Genomic DNA, 19,726 nt, shown 5'->3' with positions numbered 1-19,726 from the left:
AGTGCTTGCTAATTTAGCCCGGCTTCCAGAAATGAATCTGGAATCAGCAATGTTGAGATATTTTGTTGATATTAAGTCATTGAAGGAAAATTATATTGTCTGTTTTATAAAGGGAATTATGGGGCGGAGATAATTTGCCAGGACAAGTGGGGTGAGGCATACACACATTGTCTGGTACCCTAAAAGTGTCAGTCAGAAAGTTGTTTATTTTATGTTCATCTTAATACAATACACAATACAGAACTGCACAACATGTCCCTTCTGCAAGAGGTTTAGCTTAGAGAACATTCATTTGTCACTTTATTCTGAGACATTCAAGCATTTGTGGTCTGTCTATGGACACTTACAGACTTCTAAATCAGTCAGCTACATTTGAGGCATACAAATTAATAAAAGAAAAGCAGCAAGCATACATTTCAAATGATAATAATGGTAAACACATCAACCTAATAGTAATGTTTCTTACAATATGATTGATTAGATTTGGTTAAATGATATTTAATATACAAATGATTAAATGATAAAGCATAAGCAAAATTGATAAAACATAAGCAAGAAAATATATATACGTATGTATTTTTTCTGCTTCATCAAATACATACATATTTTTTACAATTTAAACACACTTTTAGCATGAGCTCCTCTAACTGAATAGCTTACAAACACAAACCACAAATCCATGGTTCTTCTTCTGGTGGCAGATTCATTTCGAGGCACTGGACATGAAACCACCTCTGGCATAATTCACATTGAACCGGGAAGAAAAAGAGGACATTGTTAGATTTATTCAGAAACTGTTGTAATTATGAAATGTATTTGTGAAAACTCATTTTCTCTTCAATTTCTTTTCACTTTCAACAAATAGGCAATAATTACATAAAGAATACCCAGGTGCAGAGCTCCTCTGTTTGGTCCTTAGTGTCTTTTTGTCCACATACAGAGCAATACTCATCTCTCGACTCTGCAATTATGATAATGTAGATAATTATACTCCATCACTCTGTCTCTGGAAATAAACTGTTCTTTCAAAATAGTTTGCCAATACCTGATGCCTGCAAAATTGTTTTGGCAACATTTTTCCTGATGTGGCACATCTCCTCTTTGCTGGGTATTATGTTGATGCTCTCAGGAATGTTTGGAAAGTGTTCCACCACCTGCTTGGCCATCTAGAAGGAGAGCGGAGAACATTACTAGTCTCATATGGGAAAATGTGAGAACAGTGTTTATGTAAAGTAGTTTTCCCTCCATTTACCTGCATCACAAAGACACCACAGCTGAAAGCATCCTCCTGGAACGAATGGTGTATTGTCCCAGGCTTCCACATAGTGTCCACCCAGTCTTTTCTTCCATGCTGGTTTCCTCTCTTCCTGAAATATTCCCTGTTGTAGGAAAAATACAGTGTGTGGGGTTGTGGTGGTCTTCAGCAACATCCATATGCTAATATTCCAATATTAGTGTTGTAGATCGAAAAAGGTTACAGATTTTTTAAACAACATAACATACACAAATTTTTTGCATGCTTGTGTGGCAAGTTTCATTTCATTACTACCACGTTGAGGGTCAAGTATGAAAATGGTGTTATTTGTAGCATGTAGATACTAAATATAAAAAAAAGAATAATAATTAGTCATTCAATTAAATGTCTGTGAAAAGGTCAAACATTTATGTATGGGTGTATCAATGTTTATCTGTAATAGTCATACAACACAATAATTGTATTTTTTACTTATAATATATTTTTACTTGCCACAAACCTCCAGTGCACGTGTCTGATATTTACAACAGAGATGACCCCCATCATATTGCTCAAAGTTGACCTATATATCAGAAAAGTAAATAAACGTATTTGTGTACTGTAAAATACATGGACATATAAAAATGCAGAATCATAAGTAGTTGCACTCACTTTTTTCAAACCTTGTCGTTTGACCTGGTCTTCTGGGCCATTTAAAATGACACTTGTGGTGTAATGGCTTAGCTGGCAGATATTTGCACCCTTTGCATTAAGTACAGCTCTTAAATAGCACTCGATCGTCTGGGGAAAAAAAAGATAAATCATTGCAATTATTCAATTTATTTAAATTAGTACGTACATTAAGAAAAAAAACATTTAGTATCTGGCATTTACATTTTCTTAGGTACAACATTTTTTATAGTTTATAAATGTATATATATAGTACAATTTTGTATTTACTAGATATTTTTGTTATGATATGTGTACCTCTCCAAATAACCAGTCATGCGGCTTCAGTGTTAGGAACTGCTCGTGATGTAACAGGAACTCCAGATTCTGATCGTCAGACTTCACAATGGCTACAACCAGTTCATTGTGCGGTTTTGTCCATAACATGTCAATCTGTGAATGTTACACACTTCATATAGTCAATAATAAGTTAGCTGAATATATGCAATAAATAGTTTCATTTGTTGTACTAACTTAATTACCTCTTCCTCTACAGGGAATGCCTCTGCAGGAAGCTGCATTGGCTCAGGACTTGACTGTTTGTGGCTTTTTGGCTTATCTTTGTGGATCCTTCTTTTCTTTTTTTGTGGAACAGGCATTCTCTGAGGATCAGAAAAGAATTTGGATTTGGTGTTTGGGAAACGTTCTTCCTTCTTCTTCATCCAAGTTTCTTGACACTGATCAAGGTTCAGAGGTGGCTCAGGCTGGAGCAACAGCTTTTGAGGAAGGTTATACAGAATGATGTGCTCTGTATATCTTGTTTGCAGAGACTGATGCATTTTTCTTATGAAGATTCCTGGTTTGACATTTTGTTCTTTATGCATTATGGAATGTTTGACAATTCCAAACCACCTTTCTATGTGACAATTGGTATCTCTTGTTTTTGGTAGTGTCAATGTTGTCACCAAATCCTGTTCACAAGATTCATACCTACCGGTAGTCAGGTCTCCCAACAGCAAGCCACTCCAAAGAGGAAAAATGGCAAGGTAGGTATCAAAGAGGACAGTGAGGATGCCCGGACAAAAGTATGGGTTGTCCTCTTTGGCCAAACATGTCTCATCACCTTCCTCTTCTTCCTTCACCTCTTTCATGATCTGCTGGAAGAAAGCAGTGAATGGTGATCTGCCAATGATGGTCATTGCATGTCTTCTCTCTTCACTTTCACACATTTCCCAGTCTTCAGATTGGGAAGTTTCTTCCAGTGTATCCTCTTTGGATCTTGAAATGACACTCTCCAAAACACACAGACTTTCTTTGACAAGGTTTGTGTTTTGTGGGGTTGTGAGCAGGCCACAAAATGCACGGAACACAATTCTTGATTCAGTCATGTTGTTGGCATTTTGGAGTCTTGCGAAAGCATACGTGGCAAAGTCTCTCAGTCCTTCCCTGGCATCTCTAGCGTTCCCTGGAAGAACGAGTGCATAGTACAGCACACGCTTCGGCTGTTCCGGTATTTTTGACACAACTCCTCCAGTGGCATCAAGATAGAGGGACACAAGAGACTTACTTCGCAAATGATGCACAAGAATGCTGATGCCAAGCTCGGTGTACGAATGAACAATGAACGGATTCATACTGAAAAGCTGTACGTAGCCTGGTACCGTGAAGTATTTTGTGTCACATTCCTTGAGCAATGTCTGCATTAAGTATATTTCCATCATGACATTGGAGTGAATGGACTCCTTTTTCCTCATTTCTGAGCCTATAACTTTCAACACTTTTTTATTGAGAGATTCCGTCATGTTCCCAGCCAGGAGCTGCTCGTTTGGTGTTGATTGTAGTGCGCTGTAAAAATACTGACTGGGTCCATGCATTAGGGCCTTTGCTATTTTCCCTCTTTTTAGTTTGGTTGCTGGCCTAGCCTTTTTTCTGAAAGTTTGTGGTGTATATCTCTAGTTTGTTGGACTAACATTTTCACATCACATTTTCCCAGTGCAGCAGGATTATTTTGCATTGTGAAAGTGTATTTGGGTGGGCAAGTTGAAAATGTGCAGACTGCCTTTATATGTAAATATGGAAGTTTTTTTTTCTGCTCCAGGGAGTCTTGGCATGTTGATATTTAAATGAGAGAGTACAACATGGATTTTGTTCTTTAAAGCTGTCATACACATGGTCTGTCCAAGGTGGTCTTAATTTTGAGGACCATATTCGTGGCTTGATCCCATTCCACATTTTTCTTTTCATAGAGATAACAAATTGTTTTGGTACCTCTGGACATTGTCTCTGAACATTTACTCCAGGCTCTCCTTCCTGTACCTTTGTGGGCTCAGGTGTACTCTCTAGACCCTCCGAGTCAGTATCTGGCTCTTGGTAAATAGGTTGTGAGTCGAAGTCTGTCTCTCTTTTCAAAATCTCTGTGTCAAACTGGGTTTCCACATCTGCCACTTCTGTATCTGTGGTAGATCACTTTAATCAATTAATACATTTTTCCAATGCAATAAATGTTTTGTTATGTGCAAATTTTACCAATCATTTCATTTATAAATGGAAAATGACTGAAAAAATATTTTATTTATTATGAATAAAGAAAATATTAGGAATGAATAAATATATGCACCGAAATAAAAATGTTGGTCCTTAAAAACAAACAACCAAAAAACAAATATATATATATATATATATATATATATATATATATATATATATATATATATATATATATATATATATATAGTTATTAATTTCTTATTTTCAATTATTTTTTAGAATTGTATTATTATTAGTGGTGCTTGCCAAAGGCAAAGCATCACTATTGTAATCTCACATACTTATTTTTATTTAGTTCATGCATGCATGTAGTTTACTGAGTTAATCTTAGTTTCATATTATTAATTATATTTTGTGCTGAAGGGTTGGGGTCAGAATCCCTTGTCTCTTCACTATATCTATATATCCTTTTGAGTTTTTACATTATTCCTATAACAAGTGCTGAATCAAGTTATATAATCATTACTATATTCCACAATATAATCATTACTATATTCAAAGAGTGATTCATATATAGTTTTAATCATATTTTGTTGTCAGCATTTCTACCATTATATTTTTAAGTGCATTATGGTGTCTGATTTTTCTTGACCAAGTAAAGGTTACAGGGGTCAACCTCTATGTGATTTACATGATCTAGTTCACAAAATGTTACTTCTTTCATGTGTATGTCTCTAAAGAATAAAGTATAAATGTATAATTGTTTAGATTTGATGTTGTCTTAGCCAATCAGAAGTAGCAAAGATGTAATGCATGTCCTTGTAAAAGGTGTACTTGTGTGAGATTTGTTTGTAAGGTAGAGTTGGCTTGTGACCTCCTCGTGACTTTGACGCTGGCTTTACCAATTTAACTGCAAAATATTCTTCAGTAAAATTTTACTTATTTCATTGAATTTCACGACTCCTGGTCTTCTTTCATCATATCTGGTCCTGGATCTGACAGCTGTTAACCCCATAACAGTGCTAACCTTAAAAAACACTTAAATGTCAGCCCCTTTTTTGTGCATAGACATAAAAATGCACTAAATTAAAATGACGACTCGTTGGGCCATGATTTCTCATTAAAATCAGATGATTTCCTATAGAATGTAAGGGAATAACTCTAGAATAACCTCCCTGATAATGTTTGGGGGCCCAGAAACACTATCCTAATTTAAATCTAGATTAAAGACACATCTCTTTAGCTAAGCATTCAATTAACACATATCATCATTTTGTACTATGTGATGAAATAGTAAAAAGTGCACATGACCATCTTTTGCCTGAAATAATATGAACAGCAGCAATGCTAATCTTTCTCCTGTTGTCTCGTTGTTTGTATCTCAGGATGCTCAGCATATTTCACTAGAGATTACAGCAGCTCCAGTTCGGATCCAGACTTCTAATGACATCAACACTCTTGAAGACAATGTGTTTAAACAATTTTCAGATGTTAAATGATATTTTAAAGTGTTTAAACTAATTTCAGTTTTTATGTCAGGTGGTACAACAAAAATATGATGTTGTACCACCTGACATGGAAAGTGTACCACCAACCTACCCATACTTGAAATTAGCATTTTTTATCAGTATTTGAGAGAGCTCTACAAACTTTTCACTCTGCCAAAGAGATCAGTTGGGCTCCTCTGGATGATGCATTATCATGTTTACTGTTACTACCTTGTAAATTCATAATAATATTGGAGAATATACAAATTGCTGGACAAAAGTTTCTCAATTACCTCAATAGATTTAAAACTACTGATATTTATAAAAACAAAAAAAAACAATAATGTGAAAGGCTTCAAACCTAAAATGATGGCACTGTTTTACATTTTTTATTATTAAGACACCATGTTAAATTGTTTTCTTAGTCTGTTCATTTGTTCAGACAGTTGCACCACCACCTGACATTTTGGGGGTTTAATGCTGCCTTATAGTTTCCTAGTTTAAAAAACAAATTATCGTAATCACGACTTCAGAAGAAGAAAAACAAAATAATATGTATTATTAAATGTAAAAAGTAATGATTTCAAACGAAGGTTTTCTAGATTATAGTGAAACATGTCATGAAGTTATAAACATTTTTTAAAGGGAAATAATGCACTTGCCACAACATAACTTTGTGACAATGTTTAGAAAAATATATGAGCGATTTTTAAACAAAACTGTCTGCTTATACAGATTCTATCTTTCAGTGCTAATTGCTTTGTGTATTTAAATGTTCAATTGGAAAACACTGAACTGTTCTTATTCTTGCATTTGTCTTTTCTTATTCTTGCTTTGTTATTAGGGCCACCAAAATGAAGACGTCAAGCTTTTGGGGCAAACCTTGTTCATTTAAATGTATAACCTGTTTGCATACTGTTTTTGCTGTTTGTGCTTTGTTCTATAGTAAATGCACGAATTTTTGAGTCTGTATCGTTCATATGTCGTTGAAAAAGTCCCTAAAATAGTTTTGGGCCAATGAGGACGTCTTAAATTAGACCACTTATAATATGTCCTCCCATATTATTATAAATGTTGCAGTTCTGTAACAGTCACGTATTTGTGTTAGCTGGGTGAGACCCTCTGAAAGCATCAAAAGCAAAATATAAATATTTCTAAGTAAAATGTTATTGTCACTAAATTGTTTTTAAGGTCACCATGTCCAGTATTCAGAATTCAAAACATTTATTCACAAATGTTCTATTTTTTGCCAAGCGGGCCAACCAGTCCTGTGCACGTATGCCAATTAACCATGTGCGCCAAACAGAAGAAACTGAGAAGTCATACTAAAAATGTCTAGCAAGCAAGCGATAGCTAAACCAGAGTGTATCACTCACACACTTTGGGTTCACATCGAAGTCAAGCCAAGGCATAATACTCTATTCTAACTTAAGGTAAGATGTTTTTTTTTTTTTTTCAATCTTTGCAGTGACTGAATTGTGATTATAGAAATGCTTTTTGAACATAAGATGAGTGTGTGCGAGTGTCCTTTCCGGTGTTGTGCCGAATTTCGACCCCTTGCCAAATTATTACCCCCCCTCGTTGAAGTCAGTACCTGATTGCCTAATCCTAACCACTCCCCATAACTAATCCTAAACGTATCAATAGAGGGTAATAATTTGGCGGGGGTTGAATTTGGCACAACACATGTTTTTCGCATGCTGGAAATGGCGCTGTCCATGGTTCTGAATGTCATACATTATCCTGTATTCCAGAATCCACTTCTTCAGGACTTCATAACAAAAACTTAACTTGAATCATTACAATAAGGGTGTTGCTTATTTATAACATTGAAAATATGATTAATCTAAAGTATCTGAATTTCTTTAATCAATGAAAGAAATGTGTTGTACAAGGAACAGCAGTTATAATACATACTTTTACCTAATACCTTGATCAAAGTTAATTGAGTAGAGTGATCACTAGGAACATGCTATAACCTCTGGAACATGAAAAAACGTGAAATTAGAATAATTTCTTCAGAATAATATGATTGTAATATACTTACAGTAAGGTAGGTATTGGCGGTATTCAACATGTAGTAAGTCAGTCTGATCACTAGGAAAGCACTACAACCATTGGAATATAAATATAAAAAACACTATAGGTGAATTACAGTTTATTACATAAACATATGTAATAAACACATGTAATAATGTTTATTACATAAATATATTTGATAATTGTACAGTAAGGGAGTTATTGTGAACATTTCACCTGTAGTAAGTCAGTATGGTCACTAGGAAAGCACTACAGCCTTTGGAACAGGAAAAAATTATTTGATAAATGTACTGTTTGGGGGGGGGGGGGGGGGGTACAGTTGTAAGACCCAGGACCAGATAATATGATGAAAGAAGACCAGGAGTCGTGAAATTCAGTCAAATAAGTACAATTTTACTGAAGAATAGTTTGTAGTTAAATTGGTAGAGCCAGCGTCAAAGTCACGAGGAGGTCGCAAGCCAACTCTACCTTACAAACAAATCTCACACAATTATACCTTTTACAAGGACATGCATTACAAAATCGTTTACTTCTGATTGGCTAAGACAACATAAAGTCTAAACAATTATACATTTTTGATAGATAAGTGGGTATATCGCCGTTAATCAGAATATTTGTCGTCCATTTCCGAGATTTAAGTCCGTGGTGACCTTCTTCCAGGGTCCGAGAATGTTTTAGGCTATATCACAAAGTTCAGAACCTGCAAAGAATATCAAACGCACACAGAACACTGACAAACAACAGTTCTCTTCGAGGCTGAAGAAGGCCTGAGCTCATTATCAGAAGATCAGTCCACCTTAACAGGCTGATAAAACATTTCACTCCAGGAAAGCAGGAACGATAATATGCCCCTTTACTCCACTCCCTAAAGAAATACACATGAGATGTTCACTTAATGAAAATAAGGTGAAATTATGTATAAATTGACCCTCAAACTTATACAAGTCAACTAAGACAGATATATAGATGCAGATATGTGGATATTGTTGTGAAATATGCAATTATTCTATTCTAATCATGGCTTTTGGTATATGAAGTATTTATGGGTCATAGTAAACCACAATTGTAACTAATAAAAAGTGGTTTTATAATTAAAGGTACCATAAGTAGTTGTTAAACAATTTATTAAGAATGTGTTTACTGTAAAACACTTGTATTAATAATCATTGTAACCATATATTGAGAAAATAGTTTATTAAGAAAAACACCTCAACTTGTTTTATAAAGATTTTTATTATGAAAATGGTTTATAAAGAAAAACATACCACACTGAATGTTTTAAGCATTTATTAAGCAGATGATGGTGGCAGAGTAGAGAGGAGTTGAAAATGTATTAGAAAGAGCTTTGCAAAAGAAAGGAGAAAAATGCCATCATTACCGTCTATGTGTTGCGGACGAGAAACAGAAGATACAGCGATGATGGAAAGGTCCAGAAAAAGAGGACAAAGAGACGAAGAGTTTTATATGCAAAAGTCCTAAGGGGTCTTCCAGAAATAATGACAGTTCAAGATTTTATGTTTGACCAATTGGCTGTAAAAGACTGAATGTATGCAGAGGGAGTTTCCAGGAGGGGATTTCTGAACATGTCAAAAAGTTGATGGACTTTAAAAAGGACTGTAAAGAATGTCCAGCCAGAGGCAGATTCACCAAGGACGTCTCCGGTGTTAGATATCTTGCCATTGCACCTCATGAAGTTAAAAGCTTGTAAATTATTTGGTTTTGATTTACTGACAATATATATATATAATATATATGCAATACATGAGTACAGAGTCTCTCTCGCCGCTCTCTGAATCCCAAGACAATTATCATCAAAAGGCCCCTTGCATGTGAACACAACCCAAGGGCACACACTGGAATGCACAGAAATGATTAGGATACATACTTGATTGTTGAATTTTTAATAAGAATAAAGTAATCATTCAAAAGGATATATATAAAAAGGATATATATAATTAAATTGAAGAGACAGGGGATTCTGACCCCAACCCTTCAGTACGTACAGTAGGCTAAGGGAGGTACTGTCAAACTTCCACCTGTAGTAAGTCAGTCTGCTCAGTAGGAACATACTACAACCTTTGGAACATGAAAAAATCCCTTTGGTGAATTACTGTAACTTTTACATAAAACATTTTTGCGTACTGTATGTACAATAGCCTACACAAAAGTACACTAAAGCAGTCTAGGTGAATACGCAGCAAATATCAAACCTGAAACTATTTTTACCCTGGTTGGGTTTTTTTTTTTAAACTTGACTATGTTCATGGTGCTGTCCACGTAGGCTATGTGGTCCTGAAGGTCCTACATGATCAAGTCTGCAACTTGGGTAAAGTTGCTTTTTATATTCAGCTTAGCATATTTGCGGAGTTCGCGTTCAATATCTCATGAGCTGAATATTGTTACTACACAAATAACATTGTTTTAATATTTTAATCTCCTCAAAACGAGCTTTCCTTCGGGTTTGCACTTTGCAGATGGTCCCTTCTTAGCAGCCTGTGGATAGAGATCAATGTATTTTGTCCAGTGCGAAGGAAAGATCGTTTTGAGGAAATTTATGTTGTAGCTTCTGGTGTTTTATCTGTAGTTATATGTGATAGGTGTTGTGTGTAGCAACAACGTTTAACTCACGAGTTATTGAACGCGGAAGTCCGCGAATGTGCGAATATAAAACCAACTTTACCTAAGTCTAAAACACATCAGAACAGGTTTATTTACACTTTCTGTCTGTCTGTGGCTAATCTCATGTTTATAAGTTCAATCTTGACAAACTTTGACTAACGTTCCAGAAACGTCGTGCTAATGTCGTAAAAACGTCGCTTAACCCTTTAAAGAGCCCTAAAATACCGGAAATTCCATTCTGTGCATTCTTATTTAAGGCTAATCATCCTTTATCAATAATATTTCACACAGCAATTGTTACAAAAATCTTCTCCGGCCACCATACTTCATCAGACAACTGCATTTTCAACCATTTTAATTACAAGCTAGAGGAAAACTTAGAGGGTATGAAATACACAATTGTGTGGACAATGTAGAATAGTAGACAGATTAGAAATATCATCTATTGTTTAAAAATTATGACCATTGTAGTGATTAGTGGGAAAACCGAATAAATCAAACATTTAGAATGTTAAGATGCATTTCACACAACCTCTCAAATACTCCTTTTGAGCACCTGTAATAATAAATTGAGATTGCATCTGAAATTGATGGACACAAACACTGAAACATACATGTGTTCAATAAAACACACACTTTATTTAATTGAACATTAGAATTACACAGCAAAGCATACAAAATCAAACTTTTGAACTATCTACAGTAAATACATTTTTAATAAAGAGTGCAGGAACAGAATATATATATATATATATATAAACATAACATCTTTAAATAGAAACAAACAATTCATACTGTCACGAACACAGAGAGCGCCTCCCTCTCCAGTCATCGGAGATCTGATTCACTGGAGTATTGATCGCTAGAACTACATTTCCCAGACACCCGCATACCTAGGTCTGATTACTCTACAGCTGTTCCCTGTTTCCCACACTCTATTTATAGCCACTCAGTTCATTCATTCTTTGCGAAGTCTTGTTTGCTCTGGCGACTCTACCAAGCAAGTTTGTATCCAGTTTATATTCTAGTTTTTCTGTGTACCGTTCCTGCCTGTTGTTTAGACCCTGTTAGTTTGCTGCCTGCCTTGTTTACCTCTTGCCTGCCCAAGTTCTACGATTGTTTGCTGCCTGCCCTGATCTCTGCCTGCTCTTGTTATTCTTCTGCCTGCCTGCTACATTCTCTGTTTGCCTGCCATTGACCCTGCCTGTACGACTTTGAATGTGTGCTGTTTTCAATAAAATACCGCAGATGGATCCCAACTTGCCTGAGGCTTCATTACACATACACATTCATACATACCCAGTTGATGGTCTTGGCTGGGGATCAGGTTCCACCTCATCCTCCATCTTCTCGTGGTCTGGGTCTTCATGCAGTAGTTTCTGGTCCAGGCAGATCTTCCTCTTGTGTGCTCATGTCCTCCTCTGCTATGAACCTAATGGGGCTTTTTCACTTCACGGTACAGCTCAACTCGTCTCAGCTCGCTTTTTTGGGAATTCTCTGGTCTGATGAAACAAAGATTGAACTCTTTGGTCTGAATGGCAAGCGTCGTGTCTGGAGGAAACCAGGCACCGCTCATCACCTGGCCAATACCATCCCTACAGTGAAGCATGGGGGTGGCAGCATCATGCTGTGGGGATGTTTTTCAGCGGCAGGGACTGGGAGACTAGTCCGGATCGAGAGAAAAATGAATGCAGCAATGTACAGAGACATCCTTGATGAAGACCTGCTCCAGAGTGCTCTGGACCTCAGACTGGGGTGAAGTTTCATCTTCCAACAGGACAACGAACCTAAGCACACAGCCAAGATAACAAAGGACTGGTTACGGGACAACTCTGTGAATGTCCTTGAGTGGCCCAGCCAGAGCCCAGACTTGAACCCGATTGAACATCTCTGGAGAGATCTGAAAATGGCTGTGCACTGACGCTCCTCATCCAACCTGATGGAGCTTGAGAGGTCTTGCAAAGAAGAATGGGAGAAACTGCCCAAAAATAGGTGTGCCAAGCTTGTAGCATCATACTCAAAAAGACTTGAGGCTGTAATTTGTGCCAAAGGTGCTTCAACAAAGTATTGAGCAAAGGCTGTGAATACTTATGTACATGTCATTTATTTTATATAAATTTGTAAAGATTTCAAACAAACTTCTTTCACGTTGTCATTATTGGGTATTGTTTTTAGAATTTTGAGGAAAATAATGAATTTAATTTAATAATCCATTTTGGAATAAGTCTGTAACATAACTAAATGTGGAAAAAGTTGAAGTGCTGTGAATACTTTCCGAATGCACTGTAACAGACCATAAGCTGGGAATAGAGCGAAATCACAGGGTCCTGACAACAATTCTGTCCAAATTTCAGAGGTCATCCGATAAAGATCTTGTGTTACGCGAGGCTAGGAGTAAAGGAAAGCTTTCTTGGAAGAACCACAACATTTTCTTGTTCCCAGTCTTTGGAAATTTAACAAGAGAAACATGATCGATTCTAGGAATGCTTTTGCACTGATGTTTCCGGCCAAGATGAGAATAGATACTAAGGATGGCCATAGAGAATTTACATGCCCACAGCAAGCATTATCCTACATAAAGATATTGGAGTGAGTAAGCCATTTGGTGATTTTCATGTTGCCGCCTAGTGGACCCATCTCACTGAACAAACTTGACTGTCCGAGGAAACTGGGCACCTTTTTCGTTTCCTTTTGTGCTGGTTCCGCTTAGTGGCTAGAGTTTGTTTTGTGTAGAATAATTTATTTTGGACAGCTTGTGGATGAATCTGCTTGTGTTGGGTGCTTATGCCTCCTGTTGGCTGGAGTTTGTTTTGTGCAATATTTCTTGCAGGACATTGGAGTGAGTTTGACTGCCTGAAGAACTGAACATCCCGTTTATTTTTTAGCGGCTGGAGTAGGTTTTGTGGAGGAACACACCTTTGAGACAACTAAGTGGATGATCTACAAATATTTTTGGTGTTTATTCTGCTTATGGGCTGGAGTTTGTTTTATAGATTATCTTCTGTAGTGTAATTGAGTCTTATAAATGTTTGTACAGAAACACCGGACATGAGCAATGCGACTGCAAAGTTGTCATGGGGACTCTCGTACACTTTAGAGTAATGGACACTGGTAGGCAGTGTCATACGCAGGGTTAATGTGCATGTTTTTTCAGGTTTTTTTGTTTGTTTGTTTTTTCCCGGGGGAAGTTCGGGGGTTGTTTGTTGCACTAATGGGGAATGTGGTCTTTATAATCTTAATTTTGGCACAATATATTTTTTCTAATATGTCAAAATGTAAAATGTTAATATGAGTGGATTGTCTCTCTCCATGTGGAAAGTGAATGGGTTGGGGCATCCTATAAAAAGAAGGAAGGTTATTTCTTAAACGTAAGAAATATGATATAGTGTATCTTCAAAAAAAATGCTTCTGTCCCTGCAGGAAGCTGAAAAATTTGATAAGATATGGCATGGACATGTTTTCTTTAGTGCTCTCTCTAGTAAACATCTACAGTTGAAATGTCTCAAACATCCATCCATCCATCTTCAACCGCTTATCCGAAGTCGGGTCGCAGGGGCAGCTGCTCCAGCAGGGGGCCCCAAACTTCCCTATCCCGAGCCACATAAACCAGCTCTGACTGGGGGACCCCGAGGCGTTCCCAGGCCAGTGTGGAGATGTAATCTCTCCACCTAGTCCTGGGTCTTCCTCGAGGCCTCCTCCCAGCTGGACGTGCCTGAAACACCTCCCTAGGGAGGCGGCAAGGGGGCATCCTTACCAGATGCCCAAACCACCTCAACTGACTCCTTTCGACGCAAAGGAGCAGCGGCTCTACTCCGAGCTCCTCACGGATGACTGAGCTCCTCACCCTATCTCTAAGGGAGAAGCCCGCCACCATTCTGAGTAAGTCCATTTCAGCCACTTGTACTCGCGACCTAGTTCTTTCGGTCATGACCCAACCTTCATGACCATAGGTGAGGGTAGGAACAAAAACTGACCGGTAGATCGAGAGCTTTGCCTTTCAGCTCAGTTCTCTTTTTGTGACAACGGTGCGATAGAGCGAGTGCAATACCGCCCCCGCTGCCCCGATTCTCCGGGCCAACCTCCTGCTCCATTGTCCCCTCACTCATGAACAAGACCCTGAGGTACTTGAACTCCTTCACTTGGGGCAAAACCTCATTCCCTACCTGGAGTACGCACTCCATCGGCTTCCTAATGTCTCAAACAGATTAAAGATAAATTAGGAAGAGTCATTATTGTTTTATCAGCAAAGGTTGATTTTGGATAATATTTACGCACCTAACATTGATGATTAGGGCTTTTTTATAGATCTTGAAGGGATGTTGCATGCCACTGACACCCCTCATGATATAATATTGAGGAGACTTTAATCTTTTGATGGATTCAGTCCTTGATCGTAGTGAAGCAAAAGTGTGTAAACCCCCTAGAGCAACATTGACGCTACACAGGATGTGTAAAAAAATCTTGGTCTTACAGATATTTGGAGACTTTTGAACCCATCTGGTAGGGACTATACATTTATTTCATCAGTCCAAAAGATATATTATAGATTAGATTTATTTTTGATATCTAAGTCTGTCATTTCATCTGTTGTTGATTGTTCAATTGGAAACATCTTGGTATCAGATCATGCCCTGGTGAGTTTAAAGTGCTGCCACTTGCAGAGAAAAATAAATCATATGGTTGATGCTTTAATGTATCTCTTTTGCAAAATCCTGAATTCCAACAAATGTTAAAGTCCAAAATCAATGTTTATATGGAGACCAACTTGTCCTCAGTATCCTCTGTGGCTTGGGAGGCACTTAAGGCTGTTCTTAGGCATTGGATCATACGGTATGCCTCATTCATCAAAAAATCCAAAGCACAAAAACTTTTGGAGTTGGAAGGGAATATTAAAAGTGTCGAGACAGAACTAAAGGACAGAATGTCATCTGATGGCCTCAGAGAATTGACCCGATTGAAATATAGATGTAATACTACTTTGTCGCAGAAGGTGGAGTTTTGGTTATTCAGGGGAAGACAGTCATACTTTGAGTCAGGGGACAAAGCAGGGAAGCTTTTGGTTAGATATATAAAGCAGAGAGAGTCTTTTTCTACCATTCCCTCAGTGAAATCTGCTGGTGGTAAAATATCTACCTCGGCCATTGATATTAATAATGCTTTTAAAGAATTCTATCTTGATCTTTATAGTTCTATGTCTTCATCTACTGATGGAGAGATTAGACACTTTGTGGAACCATTAGATCTCCCTAAACTAACTACTGAGCAAAGAATTATCTTGATGCTGAGATAACCTTGGAGGAGCTTGATGAGGTAATTAAGGTCTTACCAACCGGCAATTCTCCGGGGCCAGATGGTTTTGCCGCTGAATTTTCTTAAATCATATGCTACAGAACTGGCTCCACTTTTGTTAGAAGAAAGGAAGTGTGGGGTGAAATGTCACCTGAGTATCTGGACAAACTGACAGCTATAATCCCAAGGAACTGCAAAGCTGTCATTGCTGCATGTGGAGGATTTTTTGAGGAGAACTATATAAAGTAGAGAACAAACATTTTTCATTTTATTCATACACATAACTATAAATGGTAAATCCAGAGAAACAATGGACTCTTATTTTTTTTTCAGAGCTTTATATACCATTTGCACAGCAAAATAAATACTAAATGCATAAATACTGGATGTTTGTTGTCCATTAGGGCTCAATTAGATGATTTATATTTGTCCCACTTGTATTGATTTTTGTCAATATATTGTGTTTATTGTAGATCTGATGGAAGTGAGAGAATAACATGAAGAGCTGTATGAAGTGGAGGAGGAACAGCATGATTTCATAACTGGAGAAAAATCTTGGAGTGGCTCAAAGACAGAAAATTATTTCTCTCCAAAAAATCCTCAAAGAAGAGTATACAAGAAATCTTTCACCTGCTCGCAGTGTGGAAAGAGTTTCACACATAAAGGCAATCTTAATATACACATGAGAGTTCATACAGGAGAGAAATCTTACAAGTGCCACCAATGTGGGAAATGTTTTGCATATGTTAACTATTTCAAGAATCATCTTCGCCATCACTCTGGAGAAAAGTAATTTGAATGTGAGAAGTGTGGTAAAACATTTGTTCTAACACAGTACCTAAAACAACATTTGAATACTCACACAAATGAGAAGCCTTACAAGTGTTCATTTTGTGGAAAGAGTTTTGCACAACTGTTCTATTTTAAAGAGCACCAGAAAATACATACCGGTGTGGCGGCTCATATGTGCTTTGAATGTGGAAAGACCTTTACTACCGCCAGTAACTTCAATCAGCACCAACTAATTCATACAGGAGAGAAACCTTACAAGTGCTCATACTGTGGAAAGCGTTTCAGTGTGTTATACAGCCTGAAAAAACATGAGAGAATTCATACTGGAGAGAAACCTTACCACTGCCCTTTATGAAAAGTTCCTTCCCAGCAAGTGCTCTTTATAGACATGTAAAGTAGTCACATTTAGTGGTCGATCGATATGGATTTTTCAATGGCCGATAGACTAAAAACTGTATGTATGTGAATATTATAATCTTGTTTTTGACACACAATCAATTTTTTCTAATATGTCAAATGTTAATATGAGCGGACTAGTTGTTGCACGTTTATGATATTAATTTAATTACTTTAATATATATTTTGGGGGGCATCAGAAAATGGTTTTGAGTTCCAGGGCTGAGAAAGGATGTTGTAAGTAAATATGCTAACACTGTTCTACATTACAGAGGAATCTTAAACCATGATAATGAGCCTTTAAAATATCAATTTTACAAGCGCACGCATGAAGCGAGCCACAGTGACACCGGCAAAATCGGTAATGATTCTGAATGTGTTGGAAAAACCAGCAAGGAGGTCGTCTGAACATTTTGTTAATTGATAGAGAGAACTGTACATTAGGTTTGCACCGACAGATGATGATCTCAGGGATTGACGATGGTCAGAGTGATCGCCAATAGCTGATGCCTTTGACGATATTTGGCTCGTTTTCCTATTAATCTATTAAATTATTATTATTATTAGACTTATTACTATTATAAAATTAAAAATAATTTGCCTGTAGACATACAGGCATGTGCTTAAAGAAACACTATTATATTATTAAGGACTGATAACAGAAAGGCGTCCATGCGCATGTATGACATGCTGATACGGAGGTATGCTGTTTCGTGGAACATGTGCATGTAAAAGGTTCTCACTCTTTCATTCTGTCTTCTGATTTTTATTTTAAATTTTTTTGCAAGAACAGTATCGTCTATGAGTGCTGCAAATGACCTCAGACATTTAATCTCAGGCGGTGCTTTGAGTTCAGTTCTCTTTATTTCCACAGAGCAGTTCATTGTGAAATAATACAAAAACACATTCATCTCGAACCATGATTTATATTTCAGTGATTATTATCATCATCATAATTATTATTTTTACATTTATAAATGTTTTTATGTCTTCATATGTTAAGATATTTGCCTGACGGTAAATTGAAAGCTGGTTACTTGTATATCTTGATGTACCTCATGATGAGCCTCTCGAAGCACTTCATGATGGTGGGTGTGAGTGCAATGGCACAGTAGTCGTTGAAGCAGGTCACTAAAAACTTCTTTGGCACGGGGATGATGGTGGTGGCCTTGAAGCACATTGGAATGACGGCGTTACTCAGGGACATGTTGAAGACGTCAGTAAGAAAATCCACCAGCTGGTCAGCACATCCTCTTGAGCACACTGCAAGGAATGTTGACTGGTCCAGCAGCTTACACATACATCAATGATGAAAAGAAATTCAAATTATATATTTATATAATATATATGTTATATATATATATATATAAATGATACAATTGTGGGCCTAATTGTGCCACCATGAGGAATTAAAGAGCATTAGGAATTGGGCATGTCAAGTTGGGGATAAAATATTTAGTTGTATATTTAATCACTTGTTGACTTATTTTTTATTGAGATCATCATCTTTGTTTTATTATTAAATATCTGCTATAAGTCTATTTTGCTGTAAAAATAAAGGTATTGGAAATGTTACTCCTGTCCCTTTAAGAGTTAGTTTCCTTCGGGATGTTCAACTCCTCTCTCAGTCGCTTTTCAACTATTTCGACGCATCAACACTCCAGTCCAGCAGGAGGCGGAAATTCTCCAGAAGTTGCAGAAAACACAAGAAGAAGAAGACCTGAGATCCACAACACCGTTTGAGCGCTAAAATCGGTACGTGTTTTGTGTTTTACATTGACAGATTTAGATTTTTCTGTGCATGTTGTTTTTATCTCTTTGGTGTTTTAATGACTTTAAAAGAAGCTCATTATCGTCTGATGTAGTTTGTTTTGTTACGGTGAGAAAAACAACAAAACAGTTGAGAACCAGTAGATTATTTACACTTTCTGTCTGTCTGTGGCTAAACTCAAGCACTTTAAATTAAGATTCTCGTGTTGGCAGATATACATTTTCATTTTGATATGAATTTAATCTGCCCGTTTGATCCTATTATTAAATAAAGTCCGCTGGAAATGTCAGAGGTTTTTGCTCTTTAATGTGTTTTAATAACAGCATCATTCTTTCCTAACAGTGAGGAGCAATCTCACTGTAACAATAACCCGAAACTGTCATTTAAACATACTTGTGTTAAAGATTATTACCTGTAAAATTGTGTCTAACATTTGAACATGTACATTTTTATTTATTTTGCTTAAAGATTTTACTGTTCTTTTAGTGTGTAATGACCAATCACAGCAGACTACACCAGCTGACCAATCACAGCAGACTACACCAGCTGACCAATCACAGCAGACTGGGCTTTTCAGAAAGGGGGGCTTTAAAGAAACAGGAGGTAAATCAGAGCATTTCAGCCAAAGGACGAAGAGTGGGGAAAAGAAACTCACTGTATGTATTCTTTAATATGTTTTCAGGATTTCTGACTAAATGAAACTCTTTCCACAGTGTGAGCACTTCTGTGGGTTCTCTCAAGTATGAGTTCTTGAATATGTTTTCAAGAGGCACTTTTCCACTTGTGAAGTTTCTCTCCAGTATGTGTTTCAAGGTTTGAACCTGCTGACACATTTAGCGAACGTTTGAAACCCCTAAATACGCTACAGCTTTCACCTCCTCCTCTATGTCGGTGCATTAGTTTTGTAGGCTATGTTCATTTATTAGCCAAAATATTTGTAAA

The 19,726-nt window shown here is 37.0% G+C and overlaps 2 protein-coding genes across 6 annotated transcripts in view; one reads left to right on the top strand and one right to left on the bottom strand.

Moving 5' to 3' along the window:
- The window catches only part of LOC127625016 (zinc finger protein 501-like), a 617,707-nt gene that overhangs the window by 412,386 nt on the left and 185,595 nt on the right, over window positions 1-19,726 (top strand). Inside the window, exon 1 of one of the 3 annotated variants that reach the window (XM_052100063.1) lies at window positions 16,970-18,768. The exons of the other annotated variants lie outside the window; for them this stretch is intronic. The gene's annotated coding sequence lies outside the window, so the exon portion shown is untranslated. Of the gene's footprint in view, window positions 1-16,969; window positions 18,769-19,726 lie in introns of those variants that run through there. 3 annotated transcript variants of the gene reach the window in all.
- Window positions 1-19,726, bottom strand: part of LOC127624989 (gastrula zinc finger protein XlCGF57.1-like) — a 112,290-nt gene that overhangs the window by 27,784 nt on the left and 64,780 nt on the right. The gene's annotated exons all lie outside the window — the stretch shown is intronic.

The sequence above is a fragment of the Xyrauchen texanus genome, chromosome 31 (genome assembly GCF_025860055.1).
Source record: "Xyrauchen texanus isolate HMW12.3.18 chromosome 31, RBS_HiC_50CHRs, whole genome shotgun sequence".
NCBI classification, from domain to species: Eukaryota; Metazoa; Chordata; class Actinopteri; order Cypriniformes; family Catostomidae; genus Xyrauchen; species Xyrauchen texanus.
Note: the sequence above shows the minus strand (reverse complement) of the source record. Positions and strands in the feature narration are given on the sequence as shown.